Here is a 14,769-nt window from a genome sequence, read left to right on the forward strand (position 1 = left end):
ACGCCAAAGATCACGATCGTGCGCAAGCACGTTGAGCGATTTGGAAACTCAAGCCGAAGATCTTCGGTAAATAAACCGACATACTGAATGCAGCCTGGGCCCCTCCCAGCCTAAAAGAAACATGTTTTCAACGCATTTTATCCCTAGACACAATAGGTCCTTGTTCTTTGGTGGTGTAAAAAGGGTAAAATGTTAACTCACTATATATACAAGCAAAGAGAGAAAGAAAGAAGCGCGCTACCATTCGTTTTCGCTATTTCAGTGCTTAGGCCCCCTGGCCATCATGAGCTTCACAACTGCCTGGCCACAAAGTATTATGTAACTGCAAAATCTTTTTTGAAATCTACCATTATATATAACTCTATATTTCTGTTTTTATTTCTATATTTCTATTTTTACAATTATAAATAGAAAAATAATACTAGTGTAGTTAGGATTTTTATAGTTTGAAATTTTAAACATGCTGTAGGTAACACAAGTAATTCAGCTTATAGCTGCAAGTTGTGGTTTTTTAATAAACGATTTATCATCATCATTACCATCAATGTAACCCGGGCTCGATTCCCTGTGTTGACGCCATATATGTGGGTTGAGGTTGTGGTTGGTTCTTGTCCCTTCTCCAAGGGCTTTCATCGGGGTACTCTGGTTTACCTTCCCCCCTCCCAAAATAAATAAATAAATAGATAAATAAATAAATAAATAAATAAATAAATAAATAAATAAATAAATAAACAAAGAAACAAATAAATAAATAACTAGCATTCACAAAATTCCAATTCATTGTGTTTCGTTAAATTCCAAGTCGTGGTTGCCTATGGTGGTAATTGCTGAAATGTGAATGTGAAAATTACAAATAAATGTTGTGCTGCTAGCACTAAGGACACAAATACACAGTTTGATCAAAATAACCTTCAGGTCATGCATTTGATTTTTAAACAAAATAGTATATTCAGAGAACAGTGAGGAGAATTTACATGTTCATATTGGAGCTCCACGGATTAAATATGCGACCACTTATGGGTAAGAAAATTTGCCAAATTACGGTACGCCACGATAGCCCACGAAAAGGAAGGGGTTGCAAAGAGAAAGCAACATATTTAGGTCATATTAAACTAATTTTAAGACAAAATAGCTTTCATTCAGCCAATACATAACAGGTAATACACCTCAACTTCCCAACTTCCCACGCACACAACATACTCGTCATGTACGTCACATATGGTGTCATATTCGCTTTTGGAGCAAGCTGCGTTTACACTGCTGTATTTGTCACCGTACCTAAGTACTTTTGCAAGTGGCGTCCGTTAGCAACCGGAATGTTGTCGTCGGGTCCGGGAGCTGGCACATTTCTGATGAGCCCTATTTTGGCCCTATCCATTGAGGGGCTTGGATAGCGAGGAGGGTTTTTTGTAATGGCTGGTATTATGGGGGTGGTGCGTGTACACGATGTACCTTCGATCCCAATACTCCAAAGAATATTCTTGACGGAGAATTTCAAGAGTCGAAGCAAGGCGAGAATAAAAGGAGAAAACCGTGAATACCTGATAACGGTTTTTGTCACTACTGTGGTAATTCTAGGTAATTCTGTTCCACAGGTTCACATGGTAAGTTGCAAAGATCTAAAGCCTTTTTGAATAGATATTAAGGACGGTTTTAGTTTATGAGTCACAGGCAGTAATGACTACAGAATACTGAGTATTTAACGTGGCCAGTACAGGTAGCTATGATCTCAGTGGCTTCTGCACAGTTGAGGCGCAAAGTTAGCAGAAAACGTAGCACTCGGCTAGTTTACAGGTGCACCGGGAAGTAAAAAAGGGTGTAAAACAGTTCAAAGAATATGTAGATAAAATTAGTAATAACAGTAATAATTACAGACTAGTAATAAGATATATTCAACCTTAAACTTTTCGCTGCTACAAGAATATATAAATGTGTGAAAAGTGATATGAAATATCACAATATAAAACGGGTCCGCTTAAGTCATGCTTGTTTAAGAGTGCGGTGCGGTAAGACATGTGATTATGCAGTCTTTCTTTCCTCTCTTTTCTCTTCTTCTCTCATTTGCATCATCCTGGGGGCAGATACATGAAGCCCTTCTAATATAAGATGTAAGTCCTAACTATTGTCTCCTGATAATAGCCTATTGTTTTGCCAACATTATAATACATGTTAACTCAGGAGGGCTTCGTGAATCTACCCTCTGAACCTTAGAGGACCAAAAACCTGCGTTTCGATGTCGTTTCATGATAAGTTGTCACGTTTTCATCTGCCAGGTGTTCAAGAATTCGGTTAGATTTGGGAGTAAATTTACAAATTGAAATAGAAAAAAATTCACAGATGGGGGATTGACTTCAACGGATACACTTCACGTTCTCCGCTGTTTGGCCCACCAGCCGAACTTTGCACTTCAGTACCTGTCTTTCACCAGCTTTAAGAGTCTCAGTGTATTTGGCCAAACCACAGAAAACGTGCAGTCTCCTTCTTACACTTATTCCTTGTAGTTTGTTGTTTGTTTAGAAGGCCCTAAAGGGGTGCTTACGCATCCCATATCCCAGCCAACATTTTGCCGTAGGTCCCATTCCTAAACCAAATCCCTTTCCCAATGCGTCAAATCCTGTTTTGTTGACGAAAAAAGGTCAAATCCCATTTCCCATTTTACCCCTTCAGCACTCTCTCTTTAGGAATATGCGTTCGAGTCGCAGTTTATACATTTGCCTGCGATATTCCTGTTTATACCGATTTTGTCTCTAGGCTCGCTACTGTTAAGAGAGAGGCATCAGTTTAAACCTGGCTTCAAAGCTTCAAAGCTGTAATTGGCTTTTGGCCTTTGTTCTGCGTTTGCGAGGGTTTTTACCGGTCGCCTGTGTGACTTCACAACCGTTAACAATCGATATGTCTATCAGAGTTGCTTGTGTCTCAGTTACGGGTGTTTCTACACTGCTTTGTGCCTTGGCAAGAACGTTTCCACATTTTCTGATTGTCTTCGTCCAGTCAACAGTCACCAATTAATGTACTGATGATAAACTCTGTTTGCGAAGAACAGCTCCGGCTTTCGGCATACTGCTCTTCTCTCTATCTATTACAATGGTATCTGGACCACCACTCGCAGGTAAAGATAATTATCCTGATTATTAAAAACTGGCTTATCGTATAATGCAATTCGAGGGATTTGATTGGCTTAGCGGCCATGGGAGCCAGTTATACCATGACCGGGAAATAGATACCATTAAATTGCCTTCTGTTTGTTCTTACAAAAAAAAAAAAAAAAAAAAAAAAAAAATCGTCAAGATCTAACAACATTTCCTAAACAATTATTCCACTCATGCTTGTTGGATATGAGATGATTATAGCCAACACGACGTTACGTTCCTCGTTGGCTATTTATCATCTCATATACAACGGGCACTCGTGAAATAATTGTTGAGACCTGTTAACGACACTTTTTGGCGGAGCTCCCGCGTGCGCCGCAAGGGCGCGCGAGCGGAGCCCCATAGCTAAGAGATTTTGGTAAACCCATCAGTGCGAGAAATTTTGGTTTGGTTATGACGTCACTTCCGTCCGACCGACCGTACAACGTACGTACGTACGTACGTACGTACGCTCCTCCATGTAAGCAATGTGAAATGAGACACTCAAACCTTGTGCTGCAAATCAGGTTTTTTTCGGCGGGAAAATGCATGGCCAACTACGCTGCCGGCCGCGTTTGTTTGGCAGGAAATTGCATCGCCAACTGCGTTTGAGAAAAAAAAAGTTGAAGACGACGTGTACGACAAAACACAAACTCAATTTATGAATAAGTCTACAAACATGTAAAGCAAAGAAAGAGAGATAGAAAGAGATCGAGAAAACAGGCGACGAAGAAGCGAAGTTCCACGTCAAAGAGAGCGATTGAGAGCGGTAGCAAACAGGCGAAACATTAGCGACGAACAAATAGAGAAAGAACAGGAGGAAAGGGTGCCGAAAAAACCCCGTGTTGCGGCACAGGGTTTGAGTGTCTCATTTCACATTGGCTTACATAAATGAGCGTATGTGCTGTAACCCAGGTTGTTTTTCGGCGGGAAAATGCATGGCCAACTGCGCTGCCGGCCGCGTTTGTTTGGCGGAAAGTTGCATCGCCAACTGCGTTTGAGAAAAAAACAAAACAAAAACAATAACTTTGAAGACGACAAGATACAAAGTCAATTTTTATATGTGACCAACAGCAGGAGAAAGAGCAATGCAACTAGCCGCGGGAGAAACAAATCGACTGGCACATCATCAGAATCTGGAAGTGAAATCATTTTACTCCGATCCGGCGCCACGAAACGTTGGATTTTTCCTCTTGAAGTGAAACGTTTCGCTCGCTTAACGTTGTTAAACAAACGGAAAAATCAGCAATGGAATAAAGGGACTGGTTATTCTCAGAAGAGGCGAGTACTTTCATCCAATTTTTTTGACAAAACTTTGCTAGTTTGCTGGTTTGCAAGATATTGTTTTCTTGCAGTTTTGACACGCCGTTTAGCTAATACTGCTAACTTCAGAACAGTAACTTATTTTGAGCTCATTTTTTCGGTCCATGTTGATTATTTTCCTTGGAGTTTTATTTTCTGATCTCGTCCAATTTTGCCGTCAAACAGCGGGAGAAAGAGCAAGGCGGATCGCGGCGGGAGAAACAAATCGATTCTTTTAGCAGCTTTTAGAGGCGGCACTTCATAAACAGCGGCCGAATCTTGAAGATAAATTATTTTACTCTAATCAGTGTCTAATCCGGCGCGATGAAATGAAATTAAGATTCGATGGATTTTTCCTCTTGAAGTGAAACTCAACGTTGTAAACGAACGAAAAAATCAACAATCGAATAAAAGGACTGGTTATTCTCCAAAGAGGCGAGTATATTTATGTGATTTTGTTGACAAAACTTTGCTGTTTTTGCAAGAGATTTTTTTCTTGTAGTGTTGACACTGCAACTTGTTTAACCTTAGAGCAGCGTTTTGAGCTCATTTTTCGGTCCATGTTCGCTATTTCCCTTGGAGTTTTATTTTCTAATCTCATTCCATTTTGCTTCATTTTAAAAAAAAATTGATTCTGAGCTAAAATAGTCAGTCAAACAAACGTCTCCCAACATTGTATCGTTGACATAAACTGCTGACAAGTTTTTCTCGCATATATTTCTGACAATCTTGACAGAGAACAAACAAAAATACTTAAAACAGTAGGATATAACCGCAAAAATTAAGATGTGTGAGTAATTTTCACTGAAAGTCTTTTCAAAGAACGTTAAAAGCGAATGTAAAATTAAAGTGTGATTCCATTTTTATCAAAACAAAGTTTATGCAAAACATTCATTCGCTTGTTTTTTGTAAATTTTTCAAAGATCGTTGTTTAGTTTATTTCTGTACTTATTGCTATGAATTATCACAGTGCTTTTTTCATTTATTACTCAAAGATAAATTTTGAAGTCTGTTTTTTGGTTAGTGTATCCATTTTCTTCAATAACCAAAATTACTAGACAGTGACAGTGCCGGTAGCGCGTGTTGGCTGTTCACAAACCGCTTTGCCTTGATCATCTTAAAAACTAAAAACAATAATAAAAACAGAAAATGTCATTTTGAGCCATTTAAATTCCGCTTTTATAACACAGAGGGCAAAATGTTGCTAAAACTATCAAGGAACTTCGTAAAACAGTCAGTAGAACACTCATCGAAGGCGCAAGCAAACCAATGAACAAATTGTTTAATTTTTTCGTAGCGTACAAAATACACAAAACCGACGAGAACAGTTCCCATTAAACACATGTAATTAAGAGAGAATACCAGTTTAATTCAGGAGCAAACTAACAACGATAAATCAAATGTTAGGCATCAATTAATTGTTCACGTGCGCTGTGAAGCTTCCTACTGCTTGGAAATCGCACGAACATAGATCGATACTAAAATAGCAAACGATGGATCCAAAGAAGGAACTTGTGGAGTAATTTCTTCCTGCTCCTTCCTCCCATCAAAAGGACACTTTCATGCTCGGTTATCGTTCGTTGAAAGCACTTGGACGCCATGACTGATTTCAGTTTCTCAACCAAACAAAATAAAATCAATCCGATCCAAGTCTTTAGCTTTTGACACAAATAATCTTTTGCTGTTTCTTGTGAGAGACACCAAAATTAACGTTTAGGAATTTCGTTCCTAGCTGCAGCACTTGATTTCCATGTGTTTTTGGTACAAAGAACCCGGCTTAAAGAGTCGAACTTCGAAAGAACCTCAAAGAACTTGTTTTTTTTTTGGACACAAAATGCAGAAACCAACAAAATGTAAAACTGTCGTGCTCACCCAATCAGGAGCGAGTATTTTCGCCGCTCGACCACTCAGGAGTAAGTAATTTTGCCCTCGGTGAAAGGAAAATTACGGAAAACTGCCCTCTGTTACAACAAATCAGCATTCAGTAATTTTGCCCTCTATTTTATATTGTTATTGTTGATGAGCAGTTAGCTGCATATGCAATAAAAATGTACTATATAACTGCAGAATTGATGAGCTACTCATAAGGCTATTACGTTCATACAATAAGCAGACTTCTATTGTGGAGCTCCGCTTTTAGGCTTGGCTAAATATATATATTAAGCAACAAAATTTGTTTCGGATGAAACCTCACCGATCGTCCGCTGCTTACAATAAAATAAGTCTGCATGTGACAATTAAAAGGTCAAAAAACAATGTGGAAACACGAGTAAACATTAATTTTTAAGTATTTTCCGTAAATGTTCTCTTTGGGTACTCCTGTCCTCTCCTGTCCAATGTTATCAAAATCTACCATATGCTGATTGATCATTTTCCTTCTGGTTACCATGTTGTTGCCGATTCTATGGGCTCCTATGCGCCCGCATTCTACATTGCGGGTGCACATCATCATTGGTGCGAGTGCCTACTTTATGGCATACTTCGTCAATAATAAGCCTGATGGCTCTGACATTCCGCCCGAAGATCAGACAGAGGTTTTTGTTGTTGTGGAAGAGGTGACAGTTGTGTGAGGAACAAACTTTTATTTCCCAAAAATCTTACATTAATTCTTCAATTTATGATCACTCGTGACACTCATGTAACTTAAGATATGTATTTTTATCTTTTGAAGATTAAAGACTTATTATTGTCGTTCATGCCACTTCTCCATTTGTATTTACGACATTAACCCTATCTAGACAAGGGGAAGGAGGGAGGAGGAGAGGTTGGGGATTGTGCCCACGGCGACTTTGAACTTGAATAACTTAAACTTCAAGACTTTTTCAGAAATTTATCTGGAAAAAATCGATGTGGTCGCTTAGTGTTGATTGACTTTGATGTTATCATGGCAACCAACTTTTAACAGGCAGTTTTTTTCAGAAAATAATAAAAAAATTGTTCCCGTAACTTTTATGTCTTAAGCTCATATTAGTGTTCCTTTATTGATTTTGATTACTTTTCGTTCAATTTTGGCGCTTTCCTGAAGTTTAGTGAAAATCCATAAACCCACCGGCATTTACAGATCCAAAACCCCAGTTACCACACAAGATAGCGCAACACGCGAATCAGTCAAAGTATAGATTTTGACCAAGCCGCCATTGTCGACAAGAAGCGTAATTACCACAAGAGAGTTATCCTTGAGGCCTGGCGTTCTCAGCGAGACCGAAATGCGGGCAATAAAGATATTAGCGTTCCGGAAATTTATAGCTCACTCACGTGATTTGTTATGGCAAGCTGATTGTACCAAAATTAAAATTTAAAAATGGGTTTTCATTCAATTCAATGGATATTTCACTCAATTCAATGTGTTTATTCATTCAATTCAATGTACATTTCATTCAAGTCAATGCGTATATTCAATCCAATGATCTTGACGCTTCGTTCCGAGTAGTCAGTGGAGTACCACAAAGGATTCGATGAGATGCGCCATATTGACTGAAGAGGGACCAGGAGAGAAGGACTCTGTGAAAAGCAAAGAATTTCGTGTAAGGAAAGGGATACCGATAATGGAATCCGAGAATGAATCATTCAACTTAGAGGACTTATCGATCTTTCTAAATTCTGTGTTGGAAAAAGGAGAGGTGATTTGCCATGAAGAAGTGATAGATTTGAGCAATGTCGAAACACATTTGATCGTACTCGATCGAGCCTTGAGCTTCCTCAGAGAACTGTACAGGCCTGCAAATGATCCCCGGACCGGAAATGATCGCCAAATTGAACCGCAAATGATCCCCGATTGCCCCATCATAAATATAGAATGGAGAGGACCCAAATTTGAACAGTGGATTTCAACTTTATACACAACAATTTTTTTTCTTAATAACACCAGACGTATTTAAAAATTTTAGTCAGTTATATTAAACTAGCTGCATGCAAATTTCACAACTTTAAAAATTATAGTGTAGCAGCTCAGTGCAACAGAACAATTTAGTTATAAACTGGAACATACATGCCTGTGTACATAATTTACGTACACCATTACAACGCCTAAAATATGCACGAATTGTACGAAATTCGTCATCAGTTTTTAAATAGGGCGAACAATACAAAACAAATTTTGACAGTGCAACTCAAAAATACTTAACTGGAACAGGCCAACTTATTTGAATGGGAAAGCCTCTTCAGAGAGTACCACAATTCAGAGGCACCCAACGGATCGTTTAAATAAATTATCTGTTCGGAAGGTCCTTAATCCCCTACAATTTTCTAAAGGGAATTTTCACCTCGAAGGTTCGTGATATGGGAAATTTACGGCCTAATGTTTTTGGATTCATAAAAATGTCGTTTTGGATACCAGCTAAGATTTTCGGAAAGGAAATAAGGCTTAAGGTTTTCAGAAAATGGACAAGACTCAAGTTCCCCTAGAATGACCGAAGAGATAAAAATATTATAGCGCGGCTTGAAATGAACCTACAGAGCTTTAACGGCACTCCAGATAGCCTACAATTGCGTTTCAAAGGATCTTAGAGAAAACTGTCGTTGGGTGCTGACAATTAAATGCCTGACAATTTCGCACGCACTGATGTAGTGAGCTTTCCCCTAAGTAACCCAGCCACTCCCATCCCGAACGCATTCACTTAATTTAGAGAATTCGTGAATCATAGTGGATGGAAGGCGCACCTTCGACGGGTGTCCATTACCCGCGAGTGAGGTGATTACCGTATTTTCTCGACTAAACGCCCTGTTTATTTAAAATTCGGCAGTTTTGACCCGTCGTTTTTTCGAGGCCGGCGTTTAATCGGGGTACGGCGTTTATTAATGAAATGCGATTTTTCAGCCATTTTTCCACGTTGATTTCTTATTACCGATCCTCGGAAACCTACATGGGGGCAGTTTGTCAGTGCTGGACAATTTTCCCCTGGCTTACCCGAAGTTACAGTATTATGATACCGTACATACGGCACGTGTACCATGTTGCAATCAAGATTTGTATCACTAACAAACAGCACATAAACAATATATGAATGATATAGGAGCAAGTAAATAATATGAGAACAAAGTTTTAGTTTATAAACGGTAACGTCGCCAACGTCCTCCTCGTTTGTGTCAGCCAATGTGTGCAAATTGTTTAAGTTTTAATTACATGCTAATACACGCCGTGACCCCGAACAAACGCCGGGGCCCCGATTAAACGCACCCGGCGTTTATTTAAAAATCGACCCGGCGTTTATACGAAGCCGGCGTTTAATTGTGGTCCGGCGTTTAGGCGTCGTCCTCACGTATCCGGAAATTTGTGAAAACGCAAATTTCTTTTACGAATACAGCTTGCGTCCACACGTATCCAGCGTATTTTCCGGCCGTATCCGGAAATTTTTGAAAACGCTCTCCAGAGTGGAAATTTTTTTATCCGATACGAATACGTATACGTGTGGACAGTCCTATCCGGAAATTTTCGAATACGTCATTCGTCATTCTCTTGGATCCAGTCTTCACGGCTAGCATTATAAACAAACATGGCGTACAGCAAGGTTGTAACTTCTTTGTTAGTTGCTCTGATTTCTAGTTTGATATCATGCGTGCAGATAAATGCAGCCGTGATAAATTTACACAACCAATACGTTAGAGTTCGACAGGATGTTTTGAGATTGTTATTAATGAACAGTGGGCATAATAATGTCAAAAAAGAGCGAACCATCACCGAAGGCGATTCTGGACGCGACCAGGAAGGACAAGCGCATGGTGGGACAATTTGATCAATTTCCGGATACAATTGGATACGTGTGGACGGCTGAAAACGATTCGAGTACGCTGCGTGTGGACGCGAAAATTTTCGCATCCGCAAAAAAAGTTTGCGGAAAAAAAATTTCCGGATACGTGTGGACATGGTCTTAATTGAGAAAATACGGTATGTTGCCTTATCAGGTCTGGTGAACATTTTCTCCGGTTGCTGCGGTGTCTGGGTATCTGGCTAAGGAGAAGGCTTATCTTAAATCTACCCAAGTAACCATAGACAAGAAAATGCCGATTTCGACAGCATTCCTTTGGTAAGCCATGAAGCCCATCAAAGCAACTTCCATAGCCTTCAGCAAATGGACGCAAAAATAACAGATGTACTCGAAGAATTAAATTTGAAGTATGGAAAAGGGCGAATTACTGAAGATTAAATTTGCTTAAAATGCGGGAAAAAATTGACAGCTATTCCCAAGGCGTCTATCAGGGGGACAATGGTCCTCTGCAGGTCTATGCCGACGACAGTGTGATTTGTAAAAAAAAAAAAAAATTAAAGAAAGACTGGGTGTCCAATCAGCGGCAAAACGAAAACGAAAGACAAAATCAACATATCACACATTAACGTATTGGACGACTGAGGCTAATAAGTTATGCTTAAGACTAAGATCCAATTAAGAACAAAGGCGACGATAGCGGGCGAGATTTGACCGCCATCTGAAGCGCATTGACCGATTTCCCTTCCTTTTACGAAAAACAACAGCAACAACAACAACAACAACAATAAAAGAAAAAAACAAACAAACAAACAAAAAAATCTAGCAAAAGTCTTAACTGACTTGCTCTTTATTTTTTTAATTTGGAAGAGTTTCGTACAATTCTTGCACATTTTAGGCATTGTAATGGTATAAGTAAATCATATTCATGCATGCATGTTACAGTTTATAGGTAAATTGTTCTGTTGTACTGTGCTGCTATATTATAATTTTTAAAGTTGTAAAATTTGCATGCAGATAGTTTAAATATAACGACTGGTGTTATAATAAAAGGAATTCTATAAAGTTGAAATCCACTATCCAAATTTGAGTCCATTCCATTCTATATTGATGATGAGGCGATCGGGGATCATTTGAGGTCCAATCTGGGGATCATTTTCCGTCCGGGGATCATTTGCGGTTCAATTTGGGGATCATTTCCGGTCCGGGGATCATTTGCGAGCCTGTACAGTTCTCCGAGGAAGCTCAGGGTTCGATCATGTACGATCAAATGCGTTTCCACATTGCTCAAATCTATCACTTCTTCATGGCAGAAATTTAGAAAGATCGGTAAGTCTTCTAAGTTGAATGACTCATTCTCGGATTCCATTATCGATATCCCTTTCCTTACACGAAATTCTTTGCTTTTCACAGAGTACTTCTCTCCTGGTCCTACTTCAGTCAATATGGCGAATCTTATCGAATCCGTTGTGGTACTCCACTGACTACTCGGAAGGAAGCCTCGAGATCATTGAATTGAATATATGCATTGAATTGAATGAAATATCCATTGAATTGAATAAATATATACGCATTGAATTGAATGAAATATCCATTGAATTGAATGAAAATCCATTGAATTGAATGATAACCCATTTTTGATATTTGCTACAATCGGCTTGCCATAATTTGTTCTCTCGTGCGGTGATCGTTCGTTACCCGTCGTCATTGTAGTACGCGCAAACTGTGAGCCGTCAGATAAGCGTTTGCTTATTTGTCATTTTTTAAACCGACGAAGGCCGAATTTCGGCCGAAACGTCTTTCCTGAGTTTTTGATTAACGTTTTTGGTTTTAACGCTTTGCAGGTCAGATTCATACAAATTTTTAAAAGATTATATTAAAGCTTAACTTGTAAATCTAAAAACGGCATTTGATTGGTGGCATGTATCAATGGGGAGGGAGGGTATAACTAGAATATTCTGGCGAAATAAACAACCGTTCTCAGCGTTTGTTCGCCGTCGTAATGCTCGCCTTGAGCGATTACAACACTTCATAATTATTTTAATTATTGCTGAGATATATCTAAGACCCTTTTCAATAACTAGTTTGCGGATTTTTTTTTTTTACATTCTTGTTTCCGGTTTCCGGTTTTCTGATTTTGTTTTCGGGTTTCAGGATTCCTTGTTTAAGGGTTCCCTCAGACTTTTTCATAAATGACGCAGGAAGCCGATTTTGCAATTTTTTGGTGAACTGGTTAAAACCGGTTCAAGCGTCGAACTGTGCTGACTACTGTAACTGACCATAGGCTTTTTTCTATCATCACCATCATTCATCATCATGATCATCATCATCCTCATTATCATCATCATCATCACCTAGGGAAAAGTAAAAACCTGCGATCAGAATAATGTGTAATTTAAATTAAATAAAGACAAGAAGAATTGAAATACTATACTAATCTGGAAGTAGTGAGAACGCTATCGAAAGACAATCTCTTGTCTGTTATCAATTTTAGTTCGTAGCTGCAGCTTTTAGGGGACACTGCTTCTTTCTGGTGGTTGCCTGGGTTCTTATTTCATTAAGGTTACCGGATACTTTCGCGGGTGTCCTTCGCGAAAAAAATTTGCGCGCTGTCTTAAATGCAAGAACAATAAACTAGATATCAGTACAAAGCTAATGAAATGTACTGTGCGGTAAAAATTATTTCGCTTTTTTTTTTCTAGCCGTCAGGAGAGTGCGTCCCAAAAGCCCAAAACGACTGCTGTCTCTTTGAGCGAATTTATCGGGTACCGCCAAATCAAAACTACTTCATCATATCAATCACAAGGCATTAATCTTCAAAACCGGGTGCGGCTTTTTCGATATTCCTATTGGTTGCTTTACAATTTTACTGTCAATTTTGATGGTCAAAAACTCACCGATACGTTTTACGATGAAGACCATTGCGGGAGATCAATTTGACAAAACGGAAATTCCTCACACAGTTTTTTTTGCTCGGTGTCTTGGAAATCTTCGGGCCAAATTTCAAGGCATTCCGTCTAATCCTTGTAACGTATAAATTACTTTAAAGAGAGCACACTCGTAAAAAAACGCGTAAAAACGAAGGAAGTTTTTTCCGCTTTTCAAGGTTTACAAACATTTCACGCACTTGCTGCGCCATATTTCAACACTGTGGATGCCGCCGACGTCGAAAGACAATAGAATTACAGGAGACCTACTGCTGAGTCCCTTGAGATTACTGGTGTCGCGCTGGAAAATAGTTGAGTGCGTGACTGCAGTTCTATTACTCGTCAGAATTTCTCGGATTTCCTTGCGAAATACCGGGCAGAAAAAATTCTTCGAAGAAAAGGAAAATTGCAGTGGCCTCGACGGTGAGCCCCATTGATCCGAAAGAACAGCTGCAGGCAGAAATGGGGTCACTGGAGTACGTTAAAGGACTATTTATATATACTATTATCCATGCGAATAAATTGCCGTCGCAAACTTGCAGTTCAATATCCGAGTTTTTCTGCTTTGCAGGTTTGATGGAGATATTTTCACCCGCAACCTGGAGGCCAGCCTTGAGCGCAATATGTGGGGAAGGAAAGGGCCTCAAAAAACACGATATATCGATTATTGTACCTGGGCTTATGCCCTACGCACTTCTGCGGTTTCGGTAAGAGTTTTTCGTCATCCTTCATCGGAAACTTTCTTCCTATTTTTCTTAGAACCAGTTTTCTTCTTAGTTTTCAACCACGGACTCTTTTCTTTCTTATTTTTTGCCATACACAATACGCAAAACGAACACAAGCGAAAACTTGGTGTGAATAAATCACAAATTGTAAACGTAAACAAAAGGAAGAGAGGCGACATGGAATGAACGACTCCGGATGTTTTTGCCGCGAAAAACATCACGGGAAGCCTTGACGCTGACACATTTTAATTGGCTTATAGCACTCTGGCGGGTGATAGAATTTCATTTGGAAAAACTTTCTTGTTGATAATTCGCGCACGACTCAAGATTTGTAATATATATATTTTTTTGAAAATGAAGCGAGACTAGTAATGCTTAATTTGGCCTGGAAATTTTTTTTTGGCAAAAACCGACTTTCGAAGGTATCCGGTAACCTTAAAGGGACACAGTCACCTGGTGCACATGCGCATTAGATACCATTTATTAGCTGATTTGCATATCACACTTCATCCTCAAGTCTCGCGCTGAGAAGCGCATCCTTTGAAAAATCTAAACAAACCTTGTCGAGTCGAAGTGTTTGCCAGTCAAAATTATTATAGTGATTATAGACCTAATGTCATATTAGAACACTTATATTTTCTTGCTACCATGGAAAATTTACTGATGGACTTGTCCAGGGAAAGCCAAACGTCAACGAATACCTCTGAAGTCGAAGAATCATTTAATAGGCCTTATCACGGTTTTCGACGCCATTTTGACGAGTAGGCATGATGTCAAATAGTTTTCATAAAACATCGCTTCTGAAAAATTCGTGAATTGGAAAGTTTTGGCACTAGGTAAAGGATTTCAAGAAAAAATTTGGAGGGATATAGCTGTGCCAGAAAGCGCCCAGTCGTGTTTTAAACTTTCCATACATTTTCCTGTATTTTTTTTCCCGCGAGCTATTTTTAGAGCAGTTCACGGCTGGTTCGCTAACAGACAAGTG

At 39.2% G+C, this 14,769-nt stretch overlaps 2 protein-coding genes and 1 pseudogene across 9 annotated transcripts in view; 2 read left to right on the forward strand and 1 right to left on the reverse strand.

Moving 5' to 3' along the window:
- The window catches only part of LOC146455921 (uncharacterized), a 416,007-nt gene that overhangs the window by 172,490 nt on the left and 228,748 nt on the right, over positions 1-14,769 (reverse strand). The gene's annotated exons all lie outside the window — the stretch shown is intronic.
- Positions 1-14,769, forward strand: part of LOC146455929 (uncharacterized) — a 364,345-nt gene that overhangs the window by 75,246 nt on the left and 274,330 nt on the right. The gene's annotated exons all lie outside the window — the stretch shown is intronic.
- LOC146455932 (monocarboxylate transporter 10-like) lies at positions 583-7,000 on the forward strand (annotated as a pseudogene).

The sequence above is a fragment of the Pavona decussata genome, unplaced genomic scaffold (assembly GCF_977016875.1).
Source record: "Pavona decussata unplaced genomic scaffold, jaPavDecu1.1 SCAFFOLD_265, whole genome shotgun sequence".
NCBI classification, from domain to species: domain Eukaryota; kingdom Metazoa; phylum Cnidaria; class Anthozoa; order Scleractinia; family Agariciidae; genus Pavona; species Pavona decussata.